This window comes from Silene latifolia, chromosome X, assembly GCF_048544455.1.
Source record: "Silene latifolia isolate original U9 population chromosome X, ASM4854445v1, whole genome shotgun sequence".
Lineage (NCBI taxonomy): Eukaryota > Viridiplantae > Streptophyta > Magnoliopsida > Caryophyllales > Caryophyllaceae > Silene > Silene latifolia.
In genome coordinates this window covers 145,271,282-145,291,914 of record NC_133537.1, presented here as the reverse complement: position 1 = coordinate 145,291,914, position 20,633 = coordinate 145,271,282, and the positions used below count along the sequence as shown (strand labels likewise).

At 39.4% G+C, this 20,633-nt stretch overlaps 1 non-coding gene across 1 annotated transcript; it reads left to right on the top strand.

Moving 5' to 3' along the window:
- Nucleotides 1–20,237: 20,237 nt before the first annotated feature.
- Nucleotides 20,238–20,344, top strand: LOC141624700 (small nucleolar RNA R71). The gene has a single exon (XR_012534506.1). It is a non-coding gene; the product is annotated as a small nucleolar RNA R71 (small nucleolar RNA).
- Nucleotides 20,345–20,633: the final 289 nt, after the last annotated feature.

The following is a 20,633-nucleotide window of genomic DNA, read 5'->3' as shown; positions in this document are numbered from 1 at the left end:
CCTTTGTAGTGTAGACTTGTATATATTGTTTGTATATATTATGTTTGTCTATCCTTGTTCACATTGATCGACTACGCCACATCCGAGACATGAGGATATTGAAGACCGCATGGTATGATCTTTCCAATCTCCTTTTTCCTCTTTATGTTAATGACTATGTGGCTTTATTTTGATTGATGCGGTATAAACAATGTGAATTTAGGACTTGCATTTAGATTATTTGGCATATTAGTTGGTAGAGTCATATGCATAAGGATGTATATATGTTAGTTCCGTCATGGCATGTAGTTTGCATGTTAGAAAAATTTTGCGAAACCATCTACTTGGGAAACTTGACAAGTGTATATAGGCCCTAGTAGATGTCTTTTCCTCTTAAGACTTTTCTTGTTAGAATACTTGTAAAACATCCTAGGATGTGTCATGCTAGTATCCTTTGACCCATGGATTAAGGCCTAGTCAAGAGTACCTTGTGGTGTGATAACTCCTTGGCTACCGTCTATTCCAAAGTGACCCTTGACACCATGCATCTATCATCCATGGTCTACCATATTTTGTCATCAAAGGGAATGGGCACAAAAATTATTCAAATTTGAGTTCAAGAAATGAAAAGAAAAGAAAAGAAAAAGTTTGCAATTGCATCAAATGAAAAGAGGAGAAAAAATAGACTCCTAAAGCTTCAAATATAAGCCACCATCACTACATATGGGGTGACTTTGAAAATGTTCAAAAGAAAATGTAAAAAGTTGAAAATTGTCAAGTATTGAAATGCCAAACATGAAAAGAAATGGCAAAAAGAAAATGTTCTCAAATGTTATATGCCACAAGAAAATTGGGGGGAAAAACAACAACAAAAGCAAACTCCCAAATGAAACTCAAATTCTATTGATCCCTTTATCCATCGTATCCATTTTTGTGCATGGTAGAGAGGGGACGACCCTTCTTCTTGTCTAGGCAAGATGGGGAATTCCGCGATCCTCCAGTGTTTCTAACACCATAAGGAGTCTATTCTTGACAAAAGCATTTAACGATTGAGGACAAAGGTACCCTAGCTTGACACAACTTGGAGGTGATTTATTGGTATCCTTCTAGGTTTAGTAGTTTGAAGAAATTGCATCTATGAAGGAGTGTGTACCCTTGAATTGCTTCCCTTGTAGATAATTTCCGCCACTTAGATGAGGAATGTGGCTATTCTTTTGTAGATGCATCCATTACTTGATTTTATGTGCTTTAAAGTTTGGATGTGTCGCCATTTTGGCAAGACCCACCTTACCTTGCAAGAAGGCATCCTACCTCATGGTTATCTTGTTGTGACTTGAAGGGGCGGAGTGAGACCCGCTAATTATTTCATATCGGCTATGCTATTAGGTTCGTTTAAATAACGGTCCTAGTCTTTGTCACCTCTTTACTCGGGACGAGCAAAGGTTCGGTTTGGGGATATTTGATGTGACCATTATTTGAGCATATTTAGTCCCCGAATTAGCCTTGTTCCCATGCTTTTTAGTGCATATTTGGGTCATTTATTGTCTTTAGTCCTTTGTTTTGCGTATTCTTTGAGGTTTTGATCCCTTGGTAGGAAATGAGTGCAAACCTTGCATTTTCATGGCAAAATAGAGCTAAATTGATTGAATTCAATGACCAAACATCAAAGAGAAGACAAGACTAGAAGGCCTTTGTACATATTGTATTTGATGGGCAATGATGAGAAAAGATCCTTGCATCCCCGACAAAATCCCCAATGATTGTATGAAGAAGAAGGAAGAAAAGAAGAAGGGAAGAAGCTGATCAAGAATCCGAGCGGATTGCCCTCTGGACGCCCGTCCAGCACAAGGAATCCGAGCGTCTTCCTCAGAGGGACGCTCGTCCAAAACCACCACAATCCGCCCGTCCACCCAACAAATCCGCTCGTCCAAAAGACCCACAATCCGCTCGTCCCGTGCCCTGGACGCTCGGATTGTGTGACAGCTTTTCCGTTTTCTTCTTGCTCTATGAAGGATGCGCATACCCCGGGAAAGACTAGCAAAAAGGAGACTCGCATATTTTTCTGAGAGGAGCGATTCCTCAAGGACTTAATCGTCATTTAAGCCCTTAGTAAACCCTAATTTGTGTACCTAATCACCACTATAAATACCCCATTAGTCTAATTAGATAATCATGTTCATCTTATCAATTTTTAGTGTAGTTTATATCAATCTAATCTCTCTTTAATCTTGTAGTCAACTTTTAATCAAGTCTTAATACAAATCTCATTTCCTTAATTTCTCTTTTGTTCATCTTTCATTTTGGGTAATTGAAGATTATTTGGGTTATTATTGGGAGATTGACAACCTTCCAATCAATCATCAAGTACTTCTATTATTCCTTGCTTTATTATTGGAATCATTAGTAGGTATAATTCTCTTAATCCCTTTTTAATTATTGTTAATCATCTTCATTTATTCATCATGTTTTACTTTGTTGGTATGATTGACAACCTTGCTAGCATGTTCAACATGATAATGAGTGAGTAGTTTCCTTAACTAGGGTTAATGGGTAATTAGGGGAAACCAACATGGGGGATGATTCATGCTTAAATTAATATGTTTTTATAGTTTATTTGGTTGCTTGTTGTGATCTCAACTTATGCACATGTTATGTTTGATGAAATACGAGCCTGTGAATCCTTGCATTTTTTACCCATCACCTATCTTTTCAATGAGACTTGTAAGACATAAACCAACTCGAGTCTCATTAGACCATGCATATAGTTAAGTAGGGAAGATTAAGTCGACTTGTAGGTGTTGTATAATCTAATCTATTCGGCTCTGGGACCCAAACTTTTCTAGGATTGTAAGATATAAACCAACTCGATCCATCACAACAATAATTGCTTGCTTATAATCTGAGAATATGTTTGTATGATCAATTCTCATGAATCCCCTATGACCCCATGACACCCTAGTGCCTTTTATCAATTGTTTACATCCCTTTTTAATCATCTTGCTTGTTTACTTTCATTGCTATTTAGTTTAGTGATCTTCTATTCCAACCCCAAATTGTGACACCCCTAGACACCGCTAGTTACAATTGAATATCTCACTTCAATACCCGTCCCTTGGGATGCGACCTTTACTTGCCTCTTTACTAATAGTAGAGTTGTTTGTGGAGTTATAAATATTGTTTTGGTCTAGGTGCTCCTAACGACAAGTACCGAAAACTAAACCTCTCAAGAGGGTTCGACCAAGCACTCCGTCGATAAGACTGCTACCCGACTCAAGCATCCCATCCCCAAGGTGTAACCACTCTCAAAGGCCTCAAGGAGATGAACCATGGTGAAGGAGAAATGATATGACGGCATTTAGGTTTAGGAGAGAAGGAGAAGAAATGATTAAGATTTCACGATATCACGATTTATATTTCCCCGCTGGACTCAAGTTACTCGATCGAGTGTCCAACTTACTCGATCGAGTGGCCTCTACTCGATCGAGTGACGAAGCTACTCGATCGAGTAGCCTCCGCTAGATCGAGTTGCCAGGACTAAAAGGGTTACTACGTCACAAAGTTAACTCGTAAGGTTTCCAAAGGTCCAGATAGGTGTCTAAGGTCAGTCAAGGACGGTCAACGGGTCTCTAAAAAGACAGGTATTACATGTTGCTTGTATTTGTTGCATTTTGTTTGAAATTGAGCATTCGGTAGCTTATTCCCATCATTTTAGCAAACACCGAAGTTCAATAAGCTAAGTGGAAGCAAGTACGATGACAAGTAGAATATTGGAGCCCAAAATAAAAGAAGTGAAAGTCCAGCCCAAAAGGAGGTCCAAAGAATAAGTCAATTGGGAAGTTAGGATGCCAAATGAAGCATTTATCCGGGTGAATTAAGGGACATTAATCACATACATTGGATCCCTTTGAGCATTTAATCAAGAATTGAAGAAGAAAAACCGGAAGACACTCGGCCCCGATCGGGGTGGCCTGTCCCCGATGGGGGTTTTCTTTCCCAAGGACTTTTACGTTATGCCCATATTTCACTATAAATAGGGGGCCTTAATCCGTCATTGTAGGGTATCTTTTCTTACATCATTTTACACTCCTTTAGCCTTAAGCAACAAATATCTTTAGTTTTCATATTAGTATTCATATTATTAAGCATTTGGTTGTGTTAAACAATATACATTTTGTTAAGCTTTTGGTTCTTATTTCAATACAATCTTTCCATTCAATGCCTTTTGTGTTTGTTATTCTTGTTCAAGTTCCAAGTTCTTTTGTTACGGTAATTTCGATCCTTGTTCATTTCGTTATCGCATTCTTCATTATAGTTATTTCATAGTTTTCATCATTGTTATTAGCATTGCAATATTAGTTGGTTACTACATTTTATTATAAAGTTATCATCATTAGTTTATCTCTAGCATTCCATATTACATTTCTCATATTTATCATTTTACTAATTCACATGTTATTTCTATTTAGTTTATTTATAGTTTATAATATTTCATTTAGTCATATTTACATTGTTATCATGTTTATCATTTCATACATCATTGTTAGTTTCATTTTAAACATGAGTGAGCAGTTCTATTTGTCTAGGGAATAAGGAAGCCATGCATGATTAATATTTGTAAATATTTACTTAGGTTGATGTAATACTGTCTATTTGTTTCTATCCCAGGTTTGCATCGTCATGATTAATCTTTGTTTAGTGGCCATATTCATTAATTAAGTTTGTTAACGCGTTCTATAAGTCGAGATGCGCGGAATCGAATTAGACTAAGCATGTGTTAGTAGGACGACCTAGTCAGAACGAGAGTTCTCTAGGACCCAACCTATGGTTGACAATAACGCGGAGAGGTGTTTGTCTTTAAGCCTAAACAATTGACAATGTTATTTATTCCGAGTTTAACATGAACATCTATATACAATTGCTTGTGTTACCCGACTCCCCTAGGCTCCTTTACCATATATTTTTACATTGTTTTATTTGCTAGCCACCAAACCAATCAAACAAACAATCGTAATCGACCTTGATATAAGTCTATTCATAGCTTTTCATAGCGTAATTCCCGTCTCCTTATGTTCGACCCCTTGTACTACATTAATTTGTTTTTAGGGAAATTTATCTTTGATTAGGTGTGCGACAAAGCCTATCAATCACTTGATCTAACTGTCCCCTCAACTGAGGATTTCGGTCCCTCAAGCGTAGTTTTAGGTTGGGCATAGTTCTAAAACCTCTTTTACAAATAATGTCCTTAATCTTATTCTTGAACATTGTGGCGACTTTATAGATATGCTCTTGTCTTTAATCATCTTCTTTTATGCTTCGTTTGGATCCGATCTTTAATACCTAAACAATATATACTACAAAACATACCAAGCTCATAAAAGCATAAATAAAATAAGTTCGAAATAAAACGATATCTTGACATGCTTCAAAACCTAATAAGACCTAAGGTCAACAAAGTCTCCCTGCCACGCCCCACCACACATTGCATGTCACACCCACGGGCACTCCAGTCTATTCACCCACCGTGGTCACTTACCACCTCTTCAAATTTCCCCTTATCGGCTGCTTCCTCTATTTCCCCCATCTTCTCAACATCACTTAACTACTCCCACTCCACCACGTCCTCCCCTCCACCCCCATGCCACCCAAGCCTTTTACAACATTTTCAAACCCATCGACAAACTTAATCTCAATGCACAACAACAGACAACCGAACCTAAGGCCACCAAGCAAGCCCTTGTTCACCCAAGATGGTGAGCTACCATGGAAGCTCAATTTTTTGCGCTTCAAGCCTATGAAACATTGGAGCTCGTTCCACCCTCACCCGACTAAAACATTGTGTGTCTTCTGCACCAAATACACCCTCGATGGCATTATCAACAAAAATAAAGCTAGACTTGTCGCCAAAGGCTTTCACCAATGACATGGTCTCGAATATAATGAGACTTTCAATCCCGTTATCAAACCTGCCACGTGAACAATTGCTGCTTAGTCTTGTCGTCACTATGAGTTGGGCGCTTTGCCAACTTGACATCAATGATGCCTTTCTCCAAGGGACCCTTACCAATACTGTCTAGATGGCTCAACATATGGGTTTTGATGATTAATCAATGATTAGAGTGTCATTGGGGCTCTCAATCAAACACATTTATAAACTCAACAAACAACTAGTTAGTGGTTAAGTCGAGGTCGATCCATGGGACGGTGTGCTTTGGGTCCTATGTCTATCAATCTCAATTTATGCTAGTGTCACAATTGATTTGGGTTGTAGTTGGTGAGTCTAAACTAATAGAAGAAATAAAGTAAAACAAGCAATGAATTAAGAGATGTAAACAATTGATAACAAGTAATAAAGGATACTAGGATGTCATGGGTTCATAGGGGATTCATGGGAGTTGATCATACAAATATGTTCTCAATTATATAGCAAACACTTATTATTGTGATGGGATCGAGTTGCTGTATAAGCTTACAATCTCTAAGAAGGTTTGGGTCCCGGAGCCGAACACCTACAAGTCGACTTAATCCTTCCTATTCAACTATATGCACGGTCTAATGAGGCTCGAGTTGGTGTATAAGCTTACAAGCCTCATTGAAAAGATAGATGATGGGTAAAAAATGTAAGGATTCATAGGCTCGCATTTCATCAAACATAACATGTGCATAAGTTGAAATCACAACAAGCAAGCAATTTAATTACGAAAATATATTAGATTAAGCATGGATCATTCCCCATGTTTGTTTTCCCTAATTCCCCATTAACCCTAGCTAAGGAAACTACTCACTTATGATCAAGTTTAACATGTTAATAAGGTTTTCAATCATACCAACAAAGCAAAACATGATGAATAAATGATGTGATTAACAATAATTAAACAAGAGTAAATGGCTTATACCTATATGACATGACCATTTGGAAAGAAAAGAATAATAGAAGAAAACTTGATTGATTGATGAAGAGTTGTCAATTCTCCAATAATAAACCCAATAATCTTTAATTACCCAATAATAATAAACTTGAACAATAATTAAGGAAAGATTAATGTGGAATGATTGAGATTCACCTATTCTAATCTACCCCTAATCTAATCTAAGGAAGGTTTTCCTCTTCTTCGGACTCCCTTCTTGATTATTAAAAATGGAGTATATATAGTAGCACATCATTAGGATAAGCAAGGGTGGATTAGTAAATAACAATGCTACATTTTAAATAGGGAATTGCAAGTCCCGAAAGAGATGCGCAATTCGGACTACTACTCCTAAGACGATCCACTCGGATCAGCTTGAAGCACGGTTGATTCTGCCAAGGGATCCGCTCGGATTGCAAGGAAGACACCCGGATCAAAGCTCCTGGATCCGCTTGTCTCGTGCTCGGGACGCTCGGATCTGGACAAGGCAATTCGCCCGTCTTGTGTTTTAGGACGCACGGATCTTGGCACAGTTTTCCAACTTTTTGCTTTAAAGGCCTATGATCTATGTATACTCGTTATTCCTACTTCGTTGGTCATCCTTCTTGCCTCCTCTTCATACTAGTCCATCTAAGATCGTCAACAAGCTTCCAAATATGGAGGGGAGACGGGAATTCCGCCTCATTATTCTCTTTCCTTTAGGACATACGAAATGCACTAGGAAAGCAAAGTAGAAAGGATTTGACGGATAAAATGGCCATGAAATGTTATAATAGTATGCAAAATAGGTTCAATTAGAGGACTAAATGTGCGCAAATAAGAGTCACATCAAACATCCCCAAACTGAACCTTTACTCGTCCCGAGTAAAGAGGTGACTAAAACTAGACCTTTATTTAAACTATCCTAGTTATAATATAGCCGATGTGAGACAATTAGCGGGTCTCACTCCACCCCTTCAACTCACTACAAGACATCTATGAGGTAAGATGCCTTTTTGCAAGGGAAGGTAAGGCTTGCCAAAATGGCGATACATCCAAGCATTAAGCACACAAAACAAGTAATGGATGCATCTACAAAAGAATAGCCACTTTCCTCATCTAAGTGGCGGAAATCATCTAAAGGGGAAGCAATTTAAGGGTACACACTCCATCATAGATATTGTTTCTCAAAACTACTAAGTCTAAAAGGATACCAACAAATCACCTCCAAGTTGTGTTAAACTAGGGTACTTTTGTCCTCAATCGCTAAATGCTTTCGTCAAGAGTAGACTCCTTATAGTGTTAGAAACGATGTAGGATCGCGGAATTCCCCCTCTTGCCTAGACAAGAAAAAGGGTCGTCCCCTCTCCACCATGCAACAAAGAACAGATCATCAATGGATAAAAGGGATCAATATGTTTGAGTTTCACAATGGTAGTTTGCTTTTGTTTTGTTTTTCCCCCCAATTTCTTGTGGTGTTTGACATTTGATAACGTTTTTTTCGCCACTTTTGATGTTTGGCATTTTGATACGTGGCAAATTTTTCAATCTTTACATTTTTGAACACTTTTCAAAGTAACCCGACTTTGTAGCAATGGTACTTTTATTGAAGCATAGGAGTCTATTTTTGCTCCTCTTTTAATTGATGCATTTTGAAAACTTTTTGATTTTCATTTCAATACTTGAACTCAAATTGGAGATTATTGTGCTCATTCCCTTTTTGTTGACAAAATATGATAATAGAAGTGAAAGAACGGTTGCATGGTTTCAAAGGTCACCTTGGAATAAACGGTAGCCAAGGAGTTATCACACCACAAGGTACTCTTGACTAGGCCTTAGTCCATCGGTCAAAAGATACTAGTATGACACATCCTAGGGTGTCTTGACAGTATTCTAGCAAACAAAGTCTCAAAGAGAAAAATTATCTACAAAGGCCTTATATACACTTGTCAAGCTTCCCAAATAGGCATTTTCATAAAATTTTCTAACCATGTAACTACATGCCATGATGCAACTAACATATATACAACTCTAATGCATATGCTTCTATCAACTATTATGCCATGTAAACTTAATGCAAATCCTAACAACACATAGATACACAAACCGCAACAACAAAATAAACCACATCCTCCTTTACATGTAAGCTCATCCTCCTCATATGAATAACGAAAAGAAATGGAAGGGAAATAGAGATTAGAGCGATCATACCAAGCGATCTTCATTTTCCCTTGACAATGCCTCAAATGTAGTGTTGTATCTATGTGAGAAGAGAACAAAAACACAAGTATATACAATTTTTCACTACTAAATTAAAGAATATGTTTTTGGTTTTTGAAATTTTCAAATTTTTATTGATTTTGTTTGTATGAAATTAAAGAACATATTTTTGAGTTTTTTCAAAAATTTTCAATTTTTTGGTATTTTGGAATATAAATTCCCATCCCCCCTTTATTTTGGACATTGTACTCAATGTACATGTAGGAGTAGGAATGAAAAAGAAATACATATTTTTGAATTTTTGATTTTATGGAAATTGAAGTACAAATGCAATGATATGATATGAATGAATGCATGCTTTAACTATACTATATGATGCATGTTCCCTATTAAGCTATGGTCACTTATGATCAAACCTCCCCAAACCAATTTAAGCACTATTTCTAGTGTAGAAAGGAATAGGTTTGGTCATTAGTGACTATGTATGAATTCTAATCTATATGCAACTAACTACATGAATCATATGAGATATATTACAATGCAAACTATACTAATGTAAATGCAATATGAAATATAATACAAATGCAAGTGAGGTGTAAACTAAATGCAAGATAATTTAAAATGCAATGTAACTATACATGAGAGAAAGGAAAAGAAAGAGTATTATACAAATGGAGGTGGTATGGTAGACACCTCTTGCCCTTTCACTCGCCATCATCATCATCATCGCGGTATCCACATCCGCTAGAACCTCCTTGGTCATATCCTGCTCCTTGGCCAAAGAATCCTCCACCTTGGCCAAAGAATCCTCCACCTTGGCCACCAAAGTTCCCTTCTTGGCTCCCTTGGTTAAGGAACAAAAGATGTGGTTGAACCCAAGATGGATGAGGGCCTCTAGGGTTGATGTACCCTTATTGAGCCATGTTGTAGTAGGAGGGGTATTGGGCCAAGTAGTTGTCGACCCTCCCTTCGTACACTCCAAGATCAACATTTTGCATGAGCTTCATTAAATCGTTCATGTTTGGAGCTCTTGGATCTTGGGGAGTGAATGGTATATGTTGCGTGGGGTAGGGTGGAATGGGTACATAAGATGGTGGTGCATTACCCCGTTCCGGCAACTCACGAGGTTGATGAGGTTGACGAGGTTCTTCTTCTCTTTGTGATGGGTTGGGGTGAATCTCAATGGGGAGGAGGTTGTTCGGCCTAGGCGAATACCGACTCAACCGTGGCTCGGTAGGTGTTATGTTCCAACCCATGAGGACAAGTGAAGAGCATCCCTTTGTGAACCACTCCACACTTCCGGCTTGATTGTAAGTGCACCACCGGTGGTGGTTGAAGATAGGATCCTCATCTATCAAAGTGCTCCCTTGGAGCTTTTCATAGCCCCCGTGAAGGTTAAACCCGAGACAAAGTTCATTGGCCAATATTGTGATTAGGCCTCCCATCACAAAGGTCTTAATATTATAATTCCCTTGCGCATAGTCATAGAGCCTTGTAAGCATCTCAAGGGGCGTGTTAAAATTGTAAGCCCTTGTCCCTTGTACATTCAAGTAGGACTCTAAGAAGGTCAAGTCAAGAAGGGTGCACCTATCTTGTTCTAGCCTCCCATTAATGGTTCCGGCTATAAAGCGCTCGGTGATCCAAATCACGGGATGTTGGAGGGCAAAGGTATAACATTGTTTGAAGGAATGGAGTTCCCTTCCGGAGATAGCTCTCCATATGTGGTTAACGGTGAAGTCGGAGGGCTTATCGGTGTTTTCCCTCGGCACTTCATGACCAAAAATGTTTGCAAATTGGTCTAAGGTTAACTTATGGTCTTGATTACAAAGACGGAACTCCAAACAAACATTTCTCCGTGTATCAGTGACAATGCAGAGACTACACAAAAACTCGAGGGTAAGACTTAGGTAGGTATCCTCATGAGCATAGAATAGCTTCCTAAGACCCAAACCATTGAAGAACATTTCGGTTTGATACCTTATGCCAAGAACTTTTAAAACATCGGTATCAATAAATTGAGTAGGCTCGTAATGCTTACCTAACAAATGTTCAAATCTTTGGCGGTGTTCATCGCTAGTGAAGATTACCTCGGGGAAGTATTCAAGTTGTGTAACACCATGTATCTCCATATTTCGACGGCTCCTTGCCTCCCTTGGGATGGATGAAGAAGCACCCTTGCGCCTTTTAGGTGCGGCATCGGCGGATTTCTTGCTCTTGCCTCTTAGGTTCATCATTTTGTTGATGGAAATGTTAGGATTTTGGTTGTTTTTGGTGATGGGTATTGTTTTTGGATGATGATGTGAGATTTTTAGAAGATAAGATAAAGAAAATGAGGGATGGTGGGGGTGTTTATAACAAGGAAATGGGTGGGAGACGATGGGTCCTGGGCTAGGCTCGGGCGGATAATTCGAGAACCCAGCCTAAATCCGTGCATGTTGCAGTTGCAGCCCGAGTGTCCTGCTGTGGAAACGCATAGATTCCCAGTCAGTGAGCCGTGTGTTTTTGCACTCAGTTGGGGACGAGCGGATTGTTGAGAAGACGCACGTTTCTGCTAGGACGAGCGGATTCTCATCCAGTGCAGAAAGTTGCTTAAGACATTAGGACGAGAGTCTTAAAGCCAGCTCGAGTGGATCTTTGGTCGGGACGAGCGTCTTCTTGACAATCTGATCGGTCCGTTTCGTGTTCACAATTAAAGGTGTGGTCGTTGGGTCACGTCCGAATCAAAACACAATTTATAGCTTCACAAACAACTCTACAATTATTAAAGAGGCAAGTAAAGGTCGGATCCCAAGGGACGGGTATTGAAATGAGATTTCTATTGAAACTAGTGGTGTCTTGGGGGTGTCACAAATTGGGTTGATGTAGAAGGTCACTAACTAAAATAGCAATGAAAATAAACTAGCATGATGAATTAAAAGGGGTGTAAACAATTGATTAAAAAGCACTAGGGTGTCATGGGATCATAGGGGAATCATGGGAATTGATCATACAAACATGTTCTCAAATTATAAGCAAGCAATTATTGTTGTGATGGATTGAGTTGGGTAATATCTTACAATCCTAGGAAAGTTTGGGTCCCGGAGCCGAATCGATTAGATTGTACAACACATACAAGTCGACTTAATCTTCCCTACTCAACAGCATGCATGGTCTAATGAGACTCGAGTTGGGTTATGTCTTACAAGTCTCATTGAAAAGATAGAAGATGATAGTAAATGCAAGGATTCATAGGCTTAGCATTTCATCAAATATAACATGTGCATGAGTTGAGATCAAAACAAGCAAGCAAATAAAACATGAAAGCATATTAATTTAAGCATGAATCATTCCCCATGTTGGTTTCCCCTAATCACCCATTAACCCTAGCTAAGAGAGTACTCACTCATTATCATGTTGATCATGCTAGCAAGGTTGTCAATCATACCAACAATATGAAACATGATGAATAAATGAAAGTAATGATTCCAATAATAAAGCAAAGATAAAAGAAGTACTTGAATGCTTGATTGAGAGGTTGTCAATCTCCCAACAATAACCCAAATAATCTTCAATTACCCAAAATAAAGGATGAACAAAAGAGAGATTAAGGAAATAAAACTTGTATTAGAACTTGATTAATTGTTGATTACAAAACTAAAGAGAGATTTGATATTAACTACTCTAGTTATTGATAAGAAGAACATGCTCCTCTAATTAGACTAATGGGGTATTTATAGTGGAAATTAGGGAGGATGCATTAGGGTTAACTAAGGGCTAAACTAGTAATTACACTTTTTAAATTGAGCAGGGAGGAGCCGGTATTTTCCGAAGGAAGGGCTTCTTTCTTCGTAGCTTGGAGAAGAGGAAATCGCACAGTGTCTTTGGAATCCGGGCGGATTAAGGTCGGGACGGGCGGATTCTGGCGATGGAATCCGAGCGGATTCAAGAGAATCCGGGCGGATTGTGGAGGTGGGATCCGAGCGTCTTTGTGGAAAGCCGCACGGATTCTGCAGCTGGAGGACGGCCGGATTGGGGACAATCCGCACGGATTGTGCCTCAGCAAGGCTTCTTCTTCTTTTCTTCCTTTTTCTTCATTAATTCCTTGGGGATTTTCTTGGGGACTCAAGGATCCTTTCTCAACATTGCTCATCTACTATCATATGTACAAAGGCCTTCTAATCTTGTCTCTCCTTGATGCTTGGTCATTGAATTTGATCAATTTAGTCATGTTTTGCCATGAAAATGCAAGATTCTTACTCCTTTCCTACCAAGGGATCAAAATCTCAAAGAATATGCAAAACAAAGAACTAAAGATAAGAAATGACCCAAATATGCACTAAAAAGCATGGGAACAAGGCTAATTCGGTGGCTAAATATGCGCTAATTATGGTCACATCAAATATCCCCAAACCGAACCTTTGCTCGTCCCGAGTAAAGAGGTGACAAAGACTAGGACCATTATTTAAACTAACCTAATAACATAGCCGATATGAGACAATTAGCGGGTCTCACTCCGCCCCTTCAACTCACAACAAGACAACCATCAGGTAGGATGCCTTCTTGCAAGGCAAGGTAGGTCTTGCCAAAATGGCGACACATCCAAACATTAAGCACACCAAATCACATAATGGATGCATCTACAAAAGGAATAGCCACTTCCTCATCAAGTGGCGGAGGCACTAAAGAGGAACAAATTTAAGAGCATGTAATCCTTCACAAATACTAGTTCAACAAATTACTAAGGCTAAGAGGATGACACTAAATCACCTCCAAATGGTGTTAAACTAGACTACTTTCATCCTCAATTTCCAAATGCTTTCGTCAAGAGCGATCGGATGGTGGTGGAATGATGATCCCTATGTTGCTAGTAGCATATCACATGACAAGTCTTGAATTCTCTACAAAAGTAAAGGTCATGGATCGTCCCAAGCTCGACCAAGTGGCTTGACAAAAGGCTTTTTGGGAATGAAATGCTCAAATCTTTATTCACAACGGGTGGATATGACTAGTATTCAAAATTGTCCTCATTTCACTTTCACATTTCAAGAATTTAAGATGGGGTTTGTCCCTTCCGGGCTAGTGTCCTTTTCTTTCGCCAATCGCTTATTAGGCAACCGGTTAACCTCTAGACAATAGCTTTTCGGGGTGATAGTCACTCTGTTTCTGGGCGGCCGAACTCACAACCGTGTGGGGGCCCAATTCAATGGATCCCGCACCAAAGCACATCGAAGTGGTACGCCTCCATCAAAACAACTTAAATTTCTCAACATTCAACAATTCATAACATTTGAGGTTTCCTTGGCATTAGATTACTTCCACGTGACAAAATTCTTTAATATGAGCACTTCAAGCTTATTGATAGTAAATATTTTTGGGTTGCCTTACCACAAGGTCAATCAAGGTCACCTAGACAAGTTAACCAAGTCCACATCACATCACGGGGTTGGATAGGTGACTCACATGCAAACCCCTGACTAGACCTTGGGTCATGGGTCAAAGGACACTAGTATGACACTATCTAGGGTGTTTTACAACCATTCTAGTAGGCAAAGTCTTAAGTTGAACAAGTATTTGTAATGGCTTAGTTGCTCTTGTCAAAGTTCCTAGTTAGGCATTTTTCAAAACAGTTCTAACATGCAACTACATGCCATGATGCAACTAATATAAACATCCTAATGCAAGTGATTCTATCAACTAATATGACATATAAACTAAATGCAAGTCCTAAGTTCACATTGTTATACCGCATCAATCAAAATAAAGCCACATAGTCATTAACATAAAGAGGAAAAAGGAGATTGGAAAGATCATACCATGCGGTCTTCATTATCCTCATGTCTCGTATGTGGCGTAGTCAATCAATGTGAACAAGGATAGATTAAACACAATATAAACAAAACAATATATACACAAGACTACAAAGGGAAATAAACATGTTTTTGGGTTTTTCAATTTTCAAATTTTTATGATTTTCGAAATTTTTCAATTTTTTTGGATTTTTTGAATAAGAGTTAAATGTTAGAATTCCCATCCCCACACTAATATGGGCATTGTCCTCAATGGCCAAAATGATGGAAATTATGCAAAGATGATGCATGATTTCTATACTAAATGCAATCTATACTAAGCTACACTACATGATGCATGGTTTTTGTTATGACGGAGAGGATAATTTAGATTACCTCCCGTTGTGTATGCATTAACTTCCCCAAACCGAGTTAGACACTATTGCTAATGTCCAAGGATGGGTGTAGTTCATGCACACACTATGCAATGCATGAAACTAATTTGTCATTTTGGATTTTGAAAATGGGAACAATAAAATGACAACACCTCAATGGTACCGAGGTGTGAGTCCTCTATGGTGCTAGGACTACTCCAACAATGATCAAAATTATAATTAAAACAAAGAGAGAAATAGACAAACCATGAGAGGGTAGGAGCCTCCAAGGCATGCTAATCTTCCATCATATCATCACCATTATCACTTTCCTCATTAGAAGTGGTCTCAATGCCACTTCCCTCTTCATTTGCCTCTTCATCTTGTTCATCATCTTCTTCACCATCCTTCTCTCCTTCTTCACTTGCTTCCTCATCAATGTTATCATCAACTTCTTCATTACCAACAAACTCATTGTCACCCGAAACGACTCTAGATGCACCCGGAAATAGGACTTCTCTATCCGCCCAACTAGGCAAAGGACATGATGGGTCAAGTAGTCCTTGCCTAGCTAAGTGTAGGAGGGGTGGATATTGAGCCAAGTAAGCATTTTTCCGGTCCTCAAAGGCTTGCTTGTGCATCGCTTGCATGAGAAGAGTCAAATAGTCATTTCTAGCTTCAACTCCTTCCGGCTTGAACTCTTGTTACTCAATGGGGTAAGGTGGTATGGCAATGGAAGAGGAGGGCATTTCAAGTTCACCCTTTTATTGTTGAATAATATACTCGGCCTCTTTAGACGACAAATCTTTGAAGGCAAGGTGAACGATCTAGCTTCACTAGTAAGCCATCCATACTTGGTATCAAGAGGGTTATGAGCAACCCACTTGTACTTGTGTATCATAGTATGCAAATCAACAAGATGACCACCCTCCTTTGCTTTGTACTTGTTATCCTTATTGAAGTTAGGATCAAAGTACTTAGCTAGGATAGTGACTAGGCCGCCATTGATAATAACGGTAGTGCTCTTCTTCCCACAATCAATGTTGAGCCATCTATCTACCAAAAGCCTCAAAGAGTTGAAAGGCTTGGTGTGTACTCTTCCAATGTTCAAAGCCGATTCAAGAAGAATAAAATCAAGTTTGGTGAAATGGTTGGTATCTTTCCTTGCAATAATGGTGTTGCCTATGACCTTGTGCCATACTCTTATGCCCGGATGGTGGACTAAAAGAGCACGACTCGCATGAAAGTCCTCAAATTTCCTCCCGGAAATTGCCTCCCAAAGAGGTTCGGGGTCATACTTTCCATAATTCTTAAAATAACTTGGTTCATCACTAAGACCCAAAATTTCACTCAATTCCCTAAAGGAAATGCGTCTACTAACATTAGCTAGACGAAACTCGAGATTCTCCCTACTCTCAACTTTGGTGACTTTCAAAGAACTCAAAAATTCCAAGGTAAGGGAGGGGTATGTCAATTCTCTTGATTTAAACAACTTCTCTAACCCCATGGCTTTGAAAAAGGCTCTAGTTTGCTCAAGGACACCCAACTTTCCCAAGGTGTCTTCACAAATAAATTTGGTGGATTGAATTGATTTCCTAGCAAACTTGGCAAAAGTATCTCTATGGGTTTTGGAAATAAAAGTTACCTCCGGATATTGCAAAAGTTGATCGATTTCCGGAGTAGAAGATGTTGTTGCTCCCATAGAGGTTTGTTGTTGTTGTTGCACTTCCAATTTTGGTGTTGCTACCACCATAGCCAATGCTTTCTTTGCTTGAAGAGCCTTTTGCCTTTGCGAAAGTGCCTTTGGTGCCATTGTTGCCTTTGTTGCTCCCTTAGTCCTTGCCATTGATGAACTAACCAAGAAAAGAATAAAAAATCTTCAATTTGTAGTGTACCCAAATCGATTTAAAGGTGAAAGGCTTTGCCTTTAGGAATTCGAAAATCGACTCAAAGGTTGAAGATTTTGTGCTTGGTTTTGATTTTTATTGAAAAAGGAGTGATTGATTTGTTGTTAGAAGGATGATTTGATTTGATTTTGGTGAATGTTGTTGAGGGATTTTGTTTTTATGATGGAGAGGATGAGGGTTTTGATGTTTTGAAGTAGTGTTATGAATGAATGAATGAATGAATGAATGAAGGTGGGAGGGATTTTATAAAGACCGAAAAAATTTGAACTGCAGGGGCAATCCGTGCGGATTCTGCCTAATACGGGCGGATTCTTCACTTTCTGGGTTTGATAAAACTCGCCTAAAGACGGGCGGATTCAGAAGAAGACGCTCGGATTTTCTTGATACGGGACGGGCGGATTTGCCTGAAGACGGACGGATTTCATTCCAGGAAATTTTCCTTGTTTTCCTCAGCAGAGAAGACGGGCGTCTTCTATCCAAGACGGACGAATTATCAGAGACGGGCGGATTGCTGTTCAGGACGCCCGGATTCTCTTACAGTCAAAAATCTTTCAAAATTTCAGCTTATAGGGACGTGCGTCTTCAACCCAGTATGCTCGGATTGCATGAAGACGGGCAGATTCTCTTGAATCCGCTCGGATTCTACCCCTGTGTACCCGGATTCAGTTCCATCCGTGCACAATGCATATCCCTTATCAACCTCCTATTCTTCTTCAAATCTTGTGTTCTTCATTGTGGGGGCACTACTAAGGCATGGATAGCCTAGGCAATTGCCATCCCCATACTAAGCGAAAGCACTACACATCAATTTGAGATTGTTAGTCCCTCCCTCACTTCTCTCAAACATGACAAATATCTTGATCAAAGCAAATAAAAATCCAAAGATGACAAAAATGCAATACAAGAATTGAAATGCGAGTTAGGGAGTTAGAAATATTTACAAATGGTGGTTTAGGGAGGACTCCACCAAACTCTCATTCTTGATGAGATGTCAAGAGGGCATGTCCAAGGTGTTGTTGATGTTGCTCAACACCTTGAAAAAGTAATCGAAAGCTTTTTCATTATTATGGTAGAGGTCTTCAATAGACCTTGGCCCTTGTTGTCGGTCTTGATCGATGTCATTACCAATGTAGGGATTAAAAATCCCTTCAAATTCGTCGTCCCAAAGACCACAAACTTCATTAAGTTGATCATTGAAAATCTCTTGATTTGATGGAGACAACTCTCCCAAATTCTTCTCTTGGCCAATGAGGCCATCCTCTTCTTCTTTGGTTGATTTTGATGAGCTTTGCAAGCTCTCCTTGTCACAATTCACTTGCTCTTTGAATGGAGCATCTGCAATTTTTTTCTTCCATTGGAGTTCCGATTTCTTCCTTTCATCCTTTCGGCTATAATGATCAATCATAAAACATGGTTCATGCAAATGAGGAGCTCACATAGTCTTGACAAGATTAAAGGTTATGCTTTCATCTCCCACTTCTAGAGTGAGCTCACCATGTTTCACATCAATTACCGTACCCGCGGTGTGTAGGAAAGGTCTTCCTAGAATGATTGGAATGTTGGAATCTTCCTCCATATCAACAATGACAAAGTCCACCGGGATGAAAAACATCCCAATTCGTACGGGGACATCTTCCCATATCCCTAATGGTGTCTTTGTCGATCTATGGCCATCTGGAGTGTGATGTTGGTGCATTTAAGCTCTCCCATCCCCAACCTTTTACTTACCGAGTACGGCATGACACTCACACTAGCCCCTATATCACATAAGGCTTTGTTGATCGTTGTGTCGCCAATGGTACACGGTATTGAGAAGCTTCCCGGATCCTTTAGCTTTGGAGGTCAACTCCCTTGAAGTATTGCACTACTCAGCTTAGTGAAGGCGATAGTCTCAAGCTTCCGGATCGACTTCTTCTTTGTGAGGATATCTTTCATGTATTTCGCATAGGCCGGCACGTGATTGATTAATTCCGTGAAAGGAATTGAGACTTCCAAATTCTTCACAATTTCCATGAACTTTCCAAGTTGATCATCAAATTTGAGCTTGGCTTGACAACTTGGAAAAGGAAGTCTAATCACAATGGGCTCCTTCTCCTTGACCTTGTCTTCATTTTTCTTTGAACTTTCTTCTTTTGATGATTCTCCATCTTTGGAGCTTTGCACAATTTCTTCCTTTTCACTAGCTTCCGCAACTTCATCCTCAACTTGCTTCCTTGGTGCTTCATACCTTGTATCACTTCTCAAGTGAATGGCACTAACCGTTTCATGTCTAGGGGGATTACTTTGAGGTGGTAATTGCCCCTTTTGTCTTTGTGAGCTTGAAGATGCTAGTTGAGTCAATTGTGTTTCCAACATCTTGGTGTGAGCTAGGATGTTGTTGATGGTGGTTTCCTTTGCTTGGCTATCTTTTTGCATTTGAGTGAAAAATTCTTGTTGATTCTTTTGCATTTGGAGGACCGCTTTTTGGACATCAAAACCTTGGTCATTTTGGTGATTGTATGGATTTTGATTTTGGTAACCTTGGTTTTGATTGTAGAAGGGTCTTTGATTTTGGTTTCTCATGGGTGGTGGGGTGTATGTTGTTTGAGGGTTTTGAACATTTTGGCTTTTGTATGAGAGATTTGGATGGATTTTGTGTTTTCATTGTAATAGTTGGAATAAGGGGTACCACTCTTGTATGCTTGGAAAGCATGCACTTGTTCATTTGTTCCCCTACATTCACCTTGGTCATGTCCCAAAGTTCCACAATACTCACATATCCCACTTGGGATTGATGAGGATGCCGTCATGGCATTAACATGATGCTTTGGTGATTTTGAGACTTCTTCAAGTCTAGCCATAGCTTTTTCAAACTTCAAATTGATTGTGTCAATATGAGCACTAAGTTGAGCACTCAATTGAGTAACGGAGTCCACTTCATGCTTTCCTCCTCTAGTAGCCTTGCGAGGTCTACTATATTGTGAGTTATGGACCGCTATTTCGTCAATCTTATTCCATGTTTGATTGTCATCAACTTCGGTGAACATTCCATTTGATCCCATGTTGAGAATGTTCCTTGAATCCTCATATAGACCATTCCAAAATTGTTGTACCAAAAACCATTCGCTAAGTCCATGGTGAAGACATGAGCGACAAATTCCCTTGAACCGCTCTCAAGCTTCATACAATGATTCTTCATCCCTTTGCTTAAAACCCGTAATTTGAGCTCTTAGCATGTTAGTCTTCTCCGGTGGGTAGAATTTTTTGTAGAAAGCTAGAGCCAACTTCTTCCAAGAATCTATTCCGAGGGTGGCCTTGTCAAGGCCCTTCAACCATTGCTTCACGGTGCCGATTAGAGAAAAAGGAAATAATACCCATCTAATTTGGTCTTGAGTCACACCCGTTTGAGAGATTGCATCACAATAGTCGCAAAAGGTTTCCATATGAGAATGAGGGTCTTCACTAGGCATCCCCCCAAATTGGCTCCTTTCAACTAATTGGATGAAGGCGGACTTGGCAATAAAA